We start from the raw sequence: 17,911 nt of genomic DNA, 5'->3' as shown, positions 1-17,911 counted from the left end.
GAGGAGAATCACGATTACTGATATGAGACCATTCCGAAATCAGAAACGGTTTATGACGAGGTCTATGACATACAACGATCAATATAAGCGAGACACAAGTTTAGAGCGCGCGCTCTGAGTTACTCTCTGCGCGGTCTCGATTATAGCGAGCTTCTCGTAGAGTATACCACCATACAATCGCGATTTATTTATACACTGCATTGCTCCTTGTGAGATCCCTCCTTAACCATGGTGTTCGTTACATAGCTAAAGCGAACGCGCATTGTTCAGTATATACCTGCGAGAGAGAGAGAGTCTACAAATACTCGAGTACCACTAGAGTCCACATCCGCAGCTGCCACTATTTATATACTGCCACATGCCGATAACAGTTATTACACGCAGCGATGGCCAGCTAGACTACTAAGAATAGGACTGATACACCATAAACTTGTATGACCTTATTACCACGTTTAATTATATTTGTGGTAAATTAAAATAATGATATACCAATAAATGAGAAAATGTACTCATGCGTAGAGAAGTCTATGTAAAGCGTAAGTCGAGAATTAGCCTTAGGCTTACCATGGGTATAATGGAGGTAGAATTAGAGTAACTGGAGTACTCTGTCAGTTTTCCATATGCAATGCAGTGATTGTATTTCTTGATGAGTTTATCAGTAGTAGAGACACAAATATAAAAGAAATTTTCTGACCCGTTGTAGAGAGCACACACGCAAAGAGCGTTCATGCTTCGTGCACATCTATATATATATATATATATTTGGTATACCTATGGAGATTGTCGATAGCTATATCGACTACCCCTTCCTAAATCACTCTATAAAGCTTCTGCTCTCTCCATCTCGGATGTTGAATACACCTTCTCATAGATATCCCGCCTTCAGCTTATGCTATACGAATAAGACACTATTAGCGAGCGGGTATTGCCGTAGAAAGTTAGTATTACATATTAACTACGGGTGATAGATTCTACAGTGAAAGTGAGATTACACTTCATTATCGTTACTCAAAGTATTTTAGTTCCTTACACATATATATACATATTAACCGTACAACACACCTAGAATTGTATTGAACATGTGAAATCATTTCTACACACCAGCAGATTAGAGAGTTAGAAGCGCGATTGCAGTATACGTTCCACCATGATACAGTGTATGAGTTCACCCAATGACTGTAGACATCGTTAATACATAAGAGATGCAAATATAAGGAATTCAATTGGGAGGTTAGGACTCATATTCCCTCTTATTTTATAGAGTCATCAACCAAGAGCGGGAGCTCTGTGAGTATAAGCTAATTTATTATAAACGCTCGACTAAACATATTATGTTAAACTCTTAGAAGATAGGAATCAAAATAGTCCGCGACAATTATTTGTGTGTATATACACAAGAGCTAGTCCTGAGTCTGCTTGCGCTCATCACACCAAGTTATACCCTCTGAGCTTGATAGGCTTGAGTACGCTCGACGTGGCGTTGCGCGACTAAGTACTATCGATGAACTGGTAGTCGGGAACCTAACACCGGACTGGCTTATCTGTCGTGACTCTATACTCAGAGAGAACGAGACATGCTATCACAGAGAATACGTGGAGAGTATATTCACGAGGGCGTCTAATAAAAGGACTAATAAAGAGTTTCGGGAAGGAGAGTCATGTGCGCACGGAGTGTGTGAGTGCATATGTTGCTCGTGCGTGTTAGCGCAGCGTGCCGCTGGCGAATCTAACTGCTAATGAACTACAACTGGCTAAGCAGCAGACAGCCGAGCAATTAATTATTTGAGCTTGATATTGATGTACGCAGGAGAGTATAGAGTGAGCGCCTGAAGATTTACTATAAGATGCGGGTGAGGCTTCTGCGACACGTAAAAAGCGTGGGCGACCCAGGACACGTTTCCCGTGGCTAGATAGATGAGATAGATAAATTGACGATAGATTAGCATATATGATATCGATAGATGAGGAATAGGATTACGATGATAACATAGATAACGATAATAGAGTAGATACGATAGATGACGGATATAGAGTACGAAGTAGAGTGAAGAGAATTACTACAGGCATAGACTATACGATGATGATAGGACTATGAGTATGATAGATGAACAGAACTGCATTAGAATAGATAGTCTAACATACTGATAGATAGGACATAGATAAGGATATGTGATATCATTAGATGATAGATACGGGATAGATAAATAGATAGAGAGAATAGATCCATCAGATCTAGAGTGAGCATAGATTAAGACTCTATAGAAATAAGAACTCTATGAAATGTAATGACTATTAGAGTGAGACGATATCGATTAGATAATCAATGAGAAGATTAGCCCATTATCAAGCATAGCACACGATAGATAGAGTACGACTATTTTCTTAGATACAAGATCTTAGTAATGTCGGAATATATGATAGATCGGATAGATATCTAGATAAGTAGTTGATCTAAATCAATACGCTAGAGGAATTGGGGATCCAGATGTTTTCAGAGACTGATGACCCCTAGAAAATAGCGATACGAATTAGGAGATAGCTTATATACCGGATAACGATTAGATAGATAGAATTAGATAGCGGAGATAACGACTAGAGGTAGACTCTAGATACGAAAAAAGCCATAGATAGATGAGATATTGGATAGCCATATAGATCGATAGAGTAGTATAGATAGATAGAATAGATAGAGTAGAGGAGATAGATCAGCCTGATAGATAGATACTGATAGGACTCAGACACTCTGAGCGATGATCCTGCCCTCTTAACATACATCCGTACATAGGCTATGGACAGGAAGGACACTGCAGCCAGAGGGTTCGGTGCGTGAACAAATAAAGTAGCCCAGTGGGTCCATATCTGAGATCGTGTGAGTTCAATTACCGAACTGCAGGCAGCGGAGCCTGTGGTAGGCGCTGCAAAACACGAAAAGATACACTTCCCGCAGGTATCAGAAGGCCAAGTCTTGGTCAGGACGATAGAGCTGACAGGAGACAATTGAGGAATGCATGTTGTTTGTACATGATTATGACACAAATTGTATGCAGGATACATAGTGTTATTACGAGTTGCAGCGTCGGGTGTATGCCTTCTTTATGAACGGAGCTGTTCTTCTTATCGATCTGATCGATTCTTTCAACGCACTGCGGATATTTGCTTAAGTTCTGCCGCGTGGAATCCTCCATGCCGGCGGGTGAGGGGAAGATGCGCGAGGGGGGACTGGTGGAGGAGGCACTGATAGACGCCACGGCACGCAACACTGCCATGAATATGCTAGATCGAAACACACACCTAAGACGGATCCAGCGTTGTAGCGTAAAATATTTCGACTACTGGAGGCAGGTCCAATACACTCTGAACGGGTCCTCGCCTATCCTTCGGGACGTGTGCCGAGACAGGTCCCTTCATTGTAAATGTGTTCGCATCAGCTCCAGAGCGCGTGCATGCACGCGGCGACAGAGTCAACGATGACGCGGGGGGTTATTATCAAGCCACAGCTATAGTCGGTGACGCACGACTCGAGATCAGTGTTTACTGGGCCCTAGACCGCCAGGTCTGCTCGCTTTGAGATAGGAGCTTTCGTGAAATATCAGTCTTCGCGGTGTATCTCCTATGCGCGAGTTACATGATTTGACTAAATGGTATAGAAATCGGGATGACCGTCTGTTATCTCGGATGGGGCGCGATATTTTGAGTTATAACGCTACACGAACACTGTGCCCCTCAATCTCATGCACACTCGGAGTTGTCTGGTGCAGTACATCGGTCGTCGTAGGTCAGCATCAACCGTGAAGTCAGCGCTACATGGCGCTTACACAGCGGTCCGACCGAAGCAATACACTGGCGCACATAAGCGAGAAGACAGTCCCAGTAAACACGTGAATTCTCGACCTCGGTTTTCGCGGAAAACATACGCAGATTTTCACCGCTCAATTATCTCTTTCAGAACGTTAAGTAGAGCGCAATCGTAAGAACAAGCGTTCGTTCTACTATTATACGCGAAGGTAGACAGCTGACATTTCAAGGATGTGAACATAGCCGGCAAGGACGCTCGCTCAAAAGGTAAAACGCGTCAAAGTTTAGGTTATTCAGAGCGCATGCTGAAATCATAATACGTGAGCGCAACATGGTTTCACGCAGGTTGGACTATAACGGCGACCGGCATATGCTGCTCAATCAATCTATGAGTATCGGCACCGTCTGGCGAGTGCGCTGCGTGGTTGATAAGTTTATGGACAGTGCGACTGACGTTACATGCATCTGCATGGGAGACGCATGATATGGGAAGGCCGGGCGCGATACTCACAAACTACTGGCACCGTGTGGAGTGAGCTAGTCACGTTCGTGTGACGCTTTCACACCCAGGTGTGCACGCACCAGACTAGGTCAGCGAGAGCGGCTGCAGCCTACACACTGGAGCAGCCACGTTTACTTTATTGTTTCACTGGAGGCGCCGAGATCCCCCGGGAGGTCACTGGCACGATCACACACCGAGGGCGCAAGTGAACGCGCAGGCCCGTAAACATGGATAGCGTGAGAAAGAACTGGCCTAACTTGACCGTTATGTGTACGTCCGTGCTGCTACCGTTTTATTCCGCATGCTACGAGGCTGCTCCACAGCCAGGTGGCTGGCTGGTAGCCGTGCTGCCTGACCCTAGAGAGAGAGAGAGAGAGAGAGAGAGAGAGAGAGAGAGGAGGTTGATAACTTGGGATTCCACATGGTTTGTGACATGATACGTGGAAGCAAAGTATTTATTTATCTTGGGGGTGATCGATAGCTGAGTAAATAGCCGATATCCGCTAACATTCATACGTAACGAGGTCATGCATAAATTAAATACAGGAACACTGCGCCTGTGCCTCGTATTGCTCAGTACACTCATCGCGATTTATTTTTCGTTTGCCTTGGCCCTCCTTCCTGTTTTGTACACTCGTGGTTACCGGTCTCATATCCATCCACGCAGGACGTTATATACTCCACATGCGTACAGTTATTACACGCACGAGTGCCAGTAGCGGATACTAAAAGCTGCATAACATGTGATGATTATTACCACGTTTAATTAATTGTGGTAATTAAAATAATATAATGAATACGGATTTTGTAGAATTCGTAAAGCGTAAGTCGGAGTTAGTTAGCTCTGATGGGTTATATGGCGTGAGGCATGGTCTGGCCGTTTCATAGGCATGCATTATTGTATTTTGACGTTAGTGTGAAAATTATATTTTTACCGTCAGACGTGGTTTTTTGCCTTGTATAATGAGTGATTCGATCCCTTCTATAAAGCTTCGCTTCTCAGCGTGAAACCTAGCCCCTTCCTTACGAAGAATTACGTTTGCCTAGAATTTTATACGGATTCGTGATCCTCTTCGTTTTCAGTTAGCTATAGCAGTCTAATCGACAAATAGAAATGAGAAATGGAAATATTTACTGTGAACCGAGATCCAAACTGGTATGGTCCACCAGACTGTTAATCTAACAGGAGCAATATAAGCATGAGTGGCATATCTTTATTTATGAACATAGGCTGTATATATATATATAAATATATATCAGAAGAGATAAAATTAGTCGACAATATTTGTTTACAGAACGGCTATCTCATTTTCGCTACACGCCTATCCTGCTGCTAGGTTGATACGCGCCGCGTGTGCGCCAAGTATACCATGTATGCGGCTCCGGCGTTTGATATAAGAAACCCTAGAATATATTCAGGTATGAGGAATAAATTATGAGGCATGTGGACTGTATGTGCGTGCGTGCGTGCGTATACTCAAGAATACATGGTAAACGCATTATTGTGTATTATGTACGGGAGATAATGAGCGGTGAAAATCTGGTATTTTCGTCGAAAACCGACTCGAGATCAGTGTTTACTGGGACTGTCTCTCGCTTTGAGATAACTTCGGGAAACCTCGCGTGTTTCCGTCAATGATTGACAAATGGAATGAATGAATGACGTCTGTTATTGATTGCCATAGTGATGACCACCATCTGTGCCCACCTCACGCTGGATGTGTAGTAATCTCTGTAGTACTGACGTGAGTCAGCGCTACCATGGCGCTACACAGCGGCGACTGGAAGCAATACACTGGCCACAAAGCGAGAGACAGTCGCAGTAAACACTGATCTCGAGTCGGTTTTCGGCGAAAATACCAGATTTTCACCGCTCATTATCTCAGCGTAGGAGCATCGTAGGGACAAGCGGTTCGTTTTATATTAACAAGGTAGGACAGCTGATCAATAATACCAAAGAATCGTCCAAATAAAACGGGCAAAGTTTCTGAATTCGACTAATACTGCAACATGGTTTCACCATTGATATAATCTATGCTGCTATCTTCTATATCTCTCGTCTGCATGGCTAGCTGTTGACGCAGTGCTACGCATGCATATGGGAGACTGCAGATGTCAGGCCGGGCACATACACACAAACTACTGCACTGTAGTGAGCAGCGGTCGTGCGCTCACACACAGTTCACGCAAGGGTCAGCGAGGCTGCAGCCTACACACTGCAGCCAACGTTTATTTATTACGAGCGTAGATCAGGTAGTACGTACACTGAGCGCAGTAACCGCTGGCCCTAAACATGGATAGCGTAGAAAGATTCTGGCCCTAAATGACCGTTGTGTACGTCCGTGCTGCTACCTCCGCATGCTACGAGCTGTCCAGCCACGTGGCTGGTAGCCGTGTGCATGACCTGTGACACAACGGTCGCTATGGCAACAGTCAAGCGCGCCTACTGCCGTCATTGCGGTCGGCTGCATCACCTGTTAATTATTATTATTATTATTGTTGTTGTTGTTGTTGTTGTTGTTGTAGTAGTAGTTGTTGTTGTTGTAGTAGTAGTAGTTGTTGTTGTTGTTGTTGTTGTCGTTGTCGTTGTTGTTGTTGTTGCCGTTGTCGTTGTTAGCGAATTACATTTTCGTTATACTTTCACATAAGAAATTCTATTCGTATTATCAGGAGTAAGATAATAACACATGTGTTATTATCTACTCTTGGTATTATATCTAGGATTAGCTACTTCGCATTTTTAGCTCATCTGACATAGTCAGATGCAGCTTGTAGAATCGCATGATCGTCCGTGCGTCCGTGCGTCCGTCCGTGCCGATTGCGTCGCGTCAACAGTTGGGCAAAATCTTAACGCGCTCGACGTACGGTCACGATATTCGGGACGTGGGGGGGTAATCCGAAAACGAGTTGGGATGTGTCGAAGCTGGGGAGTCAAAGGTCAAAGGTCAAGAGGTGTAAAATAAGGGGGAACATTCACTCCTTAACTACAGGTATATGGGAGGAAATGCAGAATTGCGGCACAAATCTAAACGGCTGCGACCTAGGCTCTGTGGATAGTCGGTGTATAGCATCATGGTAGGAAAAGCCATCACTGTGTGCCGAAATTGGAGGTCACAGGTCAAAGGTCAATGGGCACAGGGCAGATTTTAGCATTTTCTGAGGACAGATGGTCTGACGGAGCGATTGAAAAACTTTTTTGTTTCAGCGTGACCTAGCATTTTTATGGCTTTATTGAGAGGACCATGAAATGTCCGCTTCTGCTGACATGCGAAGAGTAAGTGTCGATAAACGCTTTTGACCGCTCAGAAGGAGGGTTAAACATGGATTTGTTGACTGTTAACAAAGAGTGAACTGCCTTTTGCTATTAGAGCCCCCCACCCTCCGCCCTTCTCCTCCCCCACCCCCTCCCCCGCCCCTCCCCCACCCCCCTCCCCCTACCCTCCATCTGCGATAGTGGGCGTGTCCTAACAATGATGTGTATCGCAAACTGCGTGTCTGCATATCTGCGCCTAACAAATTGTGGTACTACGCACGATGAAATTTTACGTTTATAATCGTAGCAACAGACCTCAGATGAGCCCAGACGCTCTGCGGCTCTGTTCTATTCATTTTTCATTGTTTGTGTTACGACGGGGCAAGTTCAGTGATAGTAGGCGTGATTTTATTATTTTCTCGCTGAGAATGTTAAAAATGCAGTTTTTTGTGTTCACTGTCCACAATAGCTCGAAACTACAGCGTTTATATTATTGAGAGAGAAGCAAGTTGTCAAAAGTTCAAGAATGCGAGGCAACGGTCAGAGGTCATATGGCTTGTATGGACCTTTGTTAAAGGAGAGTTTACTCTATGATTCTAGGTTATTTTCAGCTAATTTAGGTTATAATTACGCTACATAAAAGTTTCATGGTTTCAAATCACCATTAGAAATATTTTAATGTTTTTAAAACTAACGACTACAGTTTGATTACAACGACGGTGCGCCACTCAAAGCGCACGATCTGATAAGTGCGCAAAAGCCACTTTCCAGCCAAGGGCTACAGACCGCGTGTGTTTCTTATTATATTCATTTAAAAGCAAAAGGATTGTAATATCTTATAAACGACATATAGTTTCAGTTTAAATATGGATAAATTTGCCCTAAAATGAATATCGTTCGGTTAAATAGCATTTAGGTATAAATATAATTGCACTTTTGTGATTAGCCCTCGGTCTGCATGTAACGTGCAAAATAAATTGTCAAATACGCAACTTTTTCGGGGTGGCAGCACGGTCGCGGGTGTCATGGCATTATTGGCATCGTTCAAATTTCGTAGCGTTGATGTGTAATTAATTATAACAATTAAATTAGGTATCTGGTAACAAATAAGTGTGGGTATAGACGATTTGTTATACAGTAAGTACAGTTGTATGCAGTAAAATCCTAGACCTAGAGGCTACTGTCCCTCCCTTTAATGGCATCAAACACTTTACTTATACAGGGTGATCGTCATTTAGTCAGAAAACAAAGAGGAAAACTTTTCCCTGCTAGAAAGTGAAGCATTTGTCACACTGGGTCTTGATTAATTGGCATTGCTGGGAATTTAGGCTGGTAAAAGCGAGCGCTCCCTCTTGATGACCTCTCTAGGATAACACCTTCAATAAACGCGTGATTGAACATCGAGGAAGGCGAATCTTAGGACATATAATCGTCTATATGCGTCTTTTATCTAAGCGGTTCTTTCGGCAGGTTGTTCTGTGTGACGATGATGCACATCTTTTGAGAGTGCACAATTGTTTCTGTCAATGTCCGAATAGACCGATAGACCGAATATTGCAAAGGGTTAGGGTTAGAGTTAGGGTTAGGGTAGAGTTAGGGTTAGGGTTAGGGTTAGGGTTATGGTTAGGGTTAGGGTTAGGGCATGTATATGATTTATAGTGGCATCATTATGATTATAGTGGCATCGGGTGGATGTGGGCGGCATATTCACGTTCGAATACGGCATCAGTGGATGTCCGGATGCGTAGCCTGGAGGCTAGGCGACCGATTCCTGACGCGTAGCCACTGCGTATTCGAATAAACCTTCGGTCTATCGGGCCTTCGGTCTATCGGACCTTCGGTCTAACCGTGAATAATATAGCTGCCTAGTAAAAAACCCTCGCGGGAGGCACGCATACACTCATGGATTATTTTATATATATATATATATATATATATGGCACTTTCTGGTACATAGCAATGGTATTCTCACGTGATGCATCTGCGTATTTAACTTGCGCTTGCAGGGTTTGCAAGTGCAGCTTCGCTGATCCTTGTTCTTGCTAATTATGTGTGTTGCCATGGTAAATTCAGCTGGGAAGCTGAACGTTGGAGCATGCAGCATTCACAGTCGGTGGCAGCGGCAAGCAGCGAGCGAGAGCCTAGCGGCGCACACGCAGGCAGGCAGGCAGGCGATCAATGCTACTGTTGCTGGGTGAAAGATGCGAAATGGTCCTCTTTAGAGTGAGTGATTGGTTAAGGTGACGTTCCGCCGGGACGTGTGCGTGTCTGTGTGTGTTGAGTAGCCGTGATTCATGCCGGTCGGCTGTTGTTAACGTCACCGGTTTACACTCCGTCTGTTATCATAGGATGTGTACGAGCACGCGCTTGTCACAATCGGGCACGCACTCACGTTTGCACGCACGCCTGTACGCACGCACGCACGCTTGTACGCACGCACGCACGCTTGCATGCACGCTTGCATGCAGTTTGCCTGTGTCGTAACTGTTGAGTTTTGTGTTTGTTGCGATCGGTCGTTCATATAATACCGTACTGCCGTTTTAAGTTACGTGGAGCCATGAAATGCTAAAAGATCTGCTGGCTCATGGAAGATTTGCTTGGTTTCATGGAAGATTTGTTGTTAGTATAGTGCTCTGTATCTGCATAGACGGCTAGACCACGTGTAGCATGGTTGTTGATTTCGAAGTGAATGATCATTTTTAAATGGATTATTATTTTACTCAATACGTGATTTATGTTGTTGACAGCCAACTGTGGCATTGTGGTAGCACCAAATATTTACGACTACTAAAAGTAAACGGCCCATTAAACCCTCCCTAATCATAAAATTTGTGAAAAAGTTTAATGTAATTATATAAGGAAGTCTACTGTTGAAGTCACCAAGAATATAAATCTTGTTCGCGTGTTCTTGGAAGGCATGCAGTGGTTTTTGGAATGAGGGAGTGGTAATGGTTTAGTGATTCTACAGTTTGGTCGGATTCACTACCCATGCAGCGAATTTCGAAACTCCAGCTTTCCAGTGGCATCGTCGTCAAGCAAAGTTAAAAAGCTCACCGTGATTGGTTTTCCCTGTTTACCGTACATAAGCCTTCACAAGCCTTCAATAAACCACGATGCAGTTATGTGTTACCCGGCTGAGTTTGACTATTTTATTATAGTTCCCTTCCAATTTTATGATAGTCTTCCTCCAATTCTACTCTTACTTTATGCGCCGTTATCAGGAGTGTCATAATATAGATCATAATCTATATTATTATCGATTATATTAATATCATCTATATTATGACACTCCTGCCGTTATCTACCGGTATCTTCCTATTGCTGTACCGTCAACTTTACACTACGCCTTGACATTTATGCCGAATAATATCTGCTATAAAGGTGAGAACGTGTAAGTAAGAAGTAATCAGGAGTAAGAACTAACGAAAATAGCTGCTTTAGTTACCTATAGACGAGTAGTGCGCTCAGGCTGAATTGAGGACCTTTAGTCACGCTCTGGTGACGGTACTTATTGAATGAAAAGGGGGTTAATGTATTCGCTGTTAAACGAAGAAGATAACCCCTTTAAAGATTTTTGGCGGGTCGGGCATCTTATACATTCTCTTCTTATCGGATGTTTACGGTCAATTAACGGCTACCAGTTATCCAGAGGCATACCAGCTACCAGCTACCACTTATACTAAGTATACGAGTTAACAGTTATACCAGGTTTAACAGTTACCAGCTACCAATAACCAATTACACCAGATACACAGAAAATAGGTACCACTTGCCAGTTATGCTCATAGGGTGTATGTCCTCCAGGGTACTGCCGGAACGTACCCTGGGTACGGTCCGGTATACCGGAATGGACCCTGGTAACTATCTAGCTGATATGGTTAGGGTTGGGGTTAGGGTTAGGGAGTAGGCGTAGGCGACTCCCTAGACTCGTTAGTGGAGTAGGCGAGGTACGGTCCGGCATATTAGATAGTAGTATTTAGTACCAGGGACCGTACCCAGAGTACGTTCCGGCAGTACCCTGGGGGACATAGACCCTATCAGCGCCAGGCTCCCGCCAGCCGCGCAGGCATGCTGTGCATACGCCGCTGCGTAGATTATGAGGTGTGCATTTTATGAGAACAGAACACTATAACCTCCTGCTATAACCCACTGTGTGGCTACGCTTTATTGGCGTGGAATTTGTTATCGACGAATGGAACCGGTCATGAAGTTGACAAATCACTTCGTGATTTATTTTCCTATTCATCACAACTGTTTGACACTTGCACTAACGATATGTTTTATTGAGTCCGCGCAAAGGTGGGAAACGAACGTTGCGGCGGTATACCGCTTTCGGTACATAATTGCGGTGTGGATTTGTTACACCCACCTCGTCCCGGTCACAGCTTTGGGGTGGCCGGCGGGGAAGGCAACTGATTCCTACTAAACGTTGATAAAAGGTCAAATAAAAACCTCTTAAACGTAAATGAGCATAAAGTAAATGTTAATCACCGTGTGATCTCCGGTGAAACCCTTGTCTTGCACCCACCCCACCACATTCGCTATTCACGCTGACTGGAAGCTGCGCCCCAAGCTCGTCATTATACTTTACTGAGTCACGAAGTTTTGCCCCTTCCCTTAGGAATTAGCTCGTGCTACAGCCCCGACCCCTGTTGGAATTATACAAGCTCTTCCTATAGCCATAATTGGGCCTTCATTCAATTATTTATTTTTAATTACTGCAAGTTGCGGAAAATGACACCGAAATCATCCACCACCCACCTGCCAGCGTGATTTTTTTTCCTAGGTTAATCAAGAACACCTAGGTTCCTAGGTTAACCTGCCACCGACTCGCACCGCTGTACGTCTCCCTCGAGTCACTGCAAACCAAAAATCATTTTATCGTGGGCTGGATGAGAATTCGAGCCCGATCCAAACCGGGTAGATCTGAGCTGCTGCGTCTATCGATTCGCGCATGCGCACTGGACACGCGAAAACAGCTGATGCTATCGATCCACCGGCCGGTAGCCTCTCTCCCACTGCTAGCTGCATCTGTCTCTCTCTCTCTCTCTGTCCCCGACTGCCGCACCTGGGAAGAATCCGCCTACATGTACGCTCGCAGCTGCAGGTGGATCCCTGGAGTAGGTACGGGCGTGTGACCCGGCCGCAACATCATCAGGAGGTGGTGGCCGCGGCGGTGACGCTGAGACGGCGATATCGAGTCGGGCTTCTCGCCCCGTTGTCACGCTGGCGAAGTTACTCAAATATATTCGATCCATCTGCGTTTCTCTGGCGGCGGCGGCGGCGGCGAGTCCGGGAGGCAGCATGGAGAATCTGGTAAGGTTGCACTCCTCTGACGTTTTCTATCTCTCTCCTCTCGTGTATTGTTTTGACGACTGTATGAATTCATTACGGCGTACCTGTAATTTCGTCAGAGTTATTTTTAGCTAGATAAGCTGATCTGAGAATCACTTACCGACGTAGAGGGGTCGTGCGGTGTGGCATGTAACAGATCTGAAAGGCGTGACAATGATGAGTCATACACAGGATTATTACCTAGCTAGTCAAGTCCACTTGTCTCCTGGAATATTTGTCATTGACATGGTAAAATATTAGTTGCGAATAGGTCAGCGTCTGGATATTGGAATTGCCCTATAATGTAAGGTATGGATTTTCAGCGCTGACCTGTGCTATATGCAATATGAACTTTTCTTCTCGTTATTCTGACAGTTAGAACCGTATTTACCTACCTAGATTAGTCTCTTGATACCAGCTGTGTCGTGTAGCCTATGTGAAACCCTACACGTTGCCTGGCTAGCGTGTACAGGAAGAATGTCAGCAGGTATCGGGGTTCTTCTTAGCTTCCAGTTATAAGAGGAAGTCATCACATTGCGCTAGCACGTACTGACGCTGTCTAGATTTTGTGATTCACACCACGTGGTACAACGATGTCTTCGTGGTATGGATTTATTGTCTACTAACTATTACAGTTTCATAATTTAAAGCCTTGTGTTAATTTCTATAGCTGTTATATCAATGCAACGCATTTTTAATTATAATTCCTGTCATAATCCACGAAACCTCAATGAATGTCATAATTAGACCATTATTATTTGTATATATTTGTATTATTATTATAATATTTGTCGATACAATTCTTAAGCCTTTTAACAATTTCACACTGGTATAAAAAAATAATCGTCAGAAAGTAATATCGTAGGGTTAGACCTAGTTCTGTTTGTGGTTCTGGTGTCTGGGCAAAGTTCTAAATTAATAAAGTTAATATTCTCTCCGTATAGCAAAAGAATTATACGTATTGGGAGTAAGATAAATTAAAATAATTATTATTAATATAATGATTTGATATAATAATAATAATTAAATAGAGACCCCTTTTATCTTACTCCCGATGCGCCTCATACACGTATACGGACACTATATGCTATCCGTGATTTGCGGTATTGCAAAAAAACCGAGGTGCTGAACTTGGGGACTATGGCAAGAGGTTAATTACTTTGCCGGTACTTGAACTGACCGCGGGTGACTCGTCCGACGTCACGCACGTGTCACGTATTTTTTTAATTTTTTTTTCGTGTTGACACGGCCATTATCATCGATATGCAAAATGCGCATGAGCCTGCGCGTAGACATGTATGCAGCCGCTATATGAAATCAAGACGAAAGCAATCATGATCTAATTCTTGTTTAAAATGCCCGGTGGCGCATCAGCTGGCGTTGTTCAGCTCAACGATATGTCGGCGTGCGTGCGTGCGTGTACGTGCGTGCTGTGTACGTGTGTGTGCGTGCGTGCGTGACTGCGCGCGTGCGTGCGTGTGTGTGTGTAACCCTGGCCATTCCCTGCACCCGTGGGCAGCCTGCTGCACTGGGCGAAATGAACCAGCTGAGTTCCGCCTGACCTCGCGCAAGTTTTCGCGGAAAACGCCCCGAATGAACTAACATCCGTTTACAACAAACGGGGTCGAAAAAATTCGCAATCTTGGGGAGCGGTTCTTGGTTGCGCATGTCTGAATGCTAGCCGCCGTCGAAGCGTAGATTACGAGCGAACGAGAAGAGGAGACGGGATTACTTTGTGGAGAGAGGGGTGGGAAAGGGAGAGAGATGGGAGGAAATGAGGTGGAGGTAGGAAGGGCGAGTGGCATGGATAAAATTGGGGAGTGTGTGTGAGTGTGAGTGTGTGTGTGTGTGTGTGTGTGTGTGTGTGTGTGTGTTGGTTGTTTGTGTGTTCTGCACAGTTTGTTTTGTGGTGTTGTGTGTGGTGTGATTGCGTTTGTCGGTTGGTCTTGTTGGTGTGTGTTTTGTGAGTGTGTGTTCTGTGGTTGTGTGTGTTTGTTGTTGTCGCTGTGCGGCGTGTGCGCGGCGTGCGTGCGATCAGAGAGAACGCAATACCGAAGGGAATTATACATACTGACAAAGGAGCCGTTAAGAAGAGCGAACATAAATGACGGCATATAAACTAAGCGCACTCGTGCACTACGTCGTGTTACTGGCGTGAGCGGCGTGAGTGGTGTGCATGCGTTGCTTTGCTTATATATGACTGTATGTATTGACGGCGGGCCAGCGTGATGCCCTATACTGCTCAACAGTCTTTTCGTACAAGTACTCACAGATAGACCCGAGGTACATATAGTATAACACAAAGTGTAACCAGACTTTGTACTACAGAATGTAAACCAACACCCAAACCTATCCCTAATCCTAACCCTAACCCAACTCCAAACACTAAACATACCTCATATAAAAATATAAACATAATACTAAACAACCTAAAACTACCTCGGGTACATATCTGTAGTACCTGATACGATAACGACCCCATCTGCCTTACTACTACCTTATACATATTGAGAATTGTCCAGACGTTCTTCAACGAGGTTTCGAGGTTTATCCTAATAATTTATGCCTCCTGATTTTTCTTGCACCATAAAATCCATTGAAATTATCTTTTGTAAACACTGTCACAGAGAATTGTGTGTGTATTCGGCGTCGAGTTGGTGGGACCGAGGAGTTTACATGCATAGACTGGCGACCATACACGCCTCTGTGCACACGGATTAGCTTGAAGGGTAAACGCAAGTCAGCTGATCTCCTTTGTTAACTTAGACTATACGGCGTAAACAAGTAGGTTGCTTGCGAACGCACACCTGTCTGCTCGTTATATTTTCAAATCGTTTCCCTTCGTTCGGTATCCAGGGAAACGAGCTAAACTCTATACTAGGCAGGCGTATGTATAGCAGAACACTATGCGGCGAGCATAGCGACGTATATAGACGCGTGTTTAGTGAAATATAGCCCTTGTTCTATGTAGCCCATATAAGGTGTTTTAGCGCCCCCGTATTTCGTGACTAAGCATATTTGTCGTAGTTTTCTAACATCGGGTAGGGAGGAATATTCGGTCCTCTGTTTTGTCGTCCATTTTTGATGTCCATGTACAATATCACGACGGGAACGCTTGCAACTGCATGGCTGCATGGCTATATCTGACAGCTAGGTTGCCTCACCTCTATTATGGCGACGCTCTAACTCACGCTGAGAGGGTCTATGTCCCCCAGGGTACTGCCGGAACGTAACCTGGGTACGGTCCGGTATACCGGAACGTACCCTGGTACTATCTAATATGCCGGACCGTACCTCGCCTACTCCACTAACGAGTTTAGGGAGTCGCCTACGCCTACTCCCTAACCCTAACCCTAACCCTAACCATATCAGATAGTTACCAGGGTACGTTCCGGCATACCGGACCGTACCCAGGGTACGTTCCGGCAGTACCCTGGGGTACATAGACCCTATGAGCCTTAACTCACAGCTAGCCACTACAGTCCTCTAAAAATGTGGATATGTGTTAGATACCTCGTCTAATTAATTAATCGACACTAGACACTGCGTGATCGTCAAGGGTGCTGCACGTTCTCATGTCCGGCATGTTACAACGTCATTATTCCTCATCAACAAATATGTTCGTATCATGTAAATCATCATTGAGATGATTTAAGGAGCTGTGGCATCATGGCTAGCATGCGAACATCGGGTTCATTGGCCTGGGGTTCGATACGTCTTTTGTTTTAATCGGCGCCACCTTTACAAAAATTGGTCCTTAGTCGCTACATCGGTGGGTGGGGGGAGGGGGGATACGACGAAATCACAATTGAATCAACAATGTTACCACTAACCTATGCTCCTCGAAGAACCAAAAAGAAATAATAATACCTCGACTCATTAATCATCGTGAGACGCGTAACAGTTTTGGCATTAGTTTTGATGACCTGGCAAAAAGAGCAAAGTCTATAATCGCGTTATTCGATACTGCCGACATGCCCCCCCCCACCCACACACCGCATACTAAGCAAAGTGACATTAGATTTTAACACCTATGTTATGGCCGAGGGGCGGGGCACTACACGTATAGCGGCTATAAGCGAAATGTCTGCGAGATCGTCATCGATCTGCTTTCTATATACGGAGAGTCGTACTGGTCGCAATCATTCATCACTCTATCGGAACTAATAATATTATGTTTTCATCTTTGTGTGCACTAAATTTGGCGTAATGAGCTTTAGAAATAAATATCGTCATTGAAGCGAGTGGAGAGATTCCTGTCCTACTGCCCACCAAAAATAGCACCGGTATCACTATGTTTACTCATAGATATTTCTTATCTCCCTGACGACACAAGCGTGTGTTTATGTTCTCTTGTATCGTCCTGATATTTTGTCACGGAATTAAGATGTTTTTTCGTTGCTTGTGAATACCATAGCGTACAGCTAGCAAACCAGGGGCGGATCCAGGGCTGAAGCTAGACAGTATTTTTCCAGATTTAAGAGCACATCACCCCAAAACGGGCACCCCACCCCACAGTGGCGCCGTTCGGCGGAACAACATGCGGGGGTCTGGGGCGCAGGAAATTTCAAAATTTCAAGGGTCCATTGGCACAAAAATAAGCACCATTGAGCACACATTTAGTCAAGCAGCAATAGCTAAAAACCATATGGACTTTTATTTCTGCTTCATTTGCCTGCGCGTTGCATACCAGCAATTAATGCAGAATGATTCAAGCACTTCCCCTTTTTCGGATATCAAACTAGTTTTGTTACCATGTAAAATTTTGATTTCCTTCCAGTCCTGATCATGAACATGCGAAAAAGAAAAACAAATAAGAATAGTAGCCAAATTCCATCAAATTTTTTTAGCGCAAAATTCGAAGGGCACTTTGAATCTAGACCGTATTTCCCAATCGGCAAATACGGTCTGAATCCGCCCTGCAAACAGTATATACAGAACAACTACCCTAGCGTCTGTATTGACCTCGAATACCCTAGTTTTTCCGGTCGCGTATGTATTGATCGCCAATTCGATTTTCTCGGATA

The sequence above is a fragment of the Priapulus caudatus genome, unplaced genomic scaffold (genome assembly GCF_000485595.1).
Source record: "Priapulus caudatus unplaced genomic scaffold, Priapulus_caudatus-5.0.1 Scaffold1113, whole genome shotgun sequence".
In the NCBI taxonomy this organism is placed as follows: Eukaryota; Metazoa; Priapulida; class Priapulimorpha; order Priapulimorphida; family Priapulidae; genus Priapulus; species Priapulus caudatus.
The sequence above is the reverse complement of the archived record's forward strand: the minus strand, read 5'-3'. Positions refer to the sequence as shown.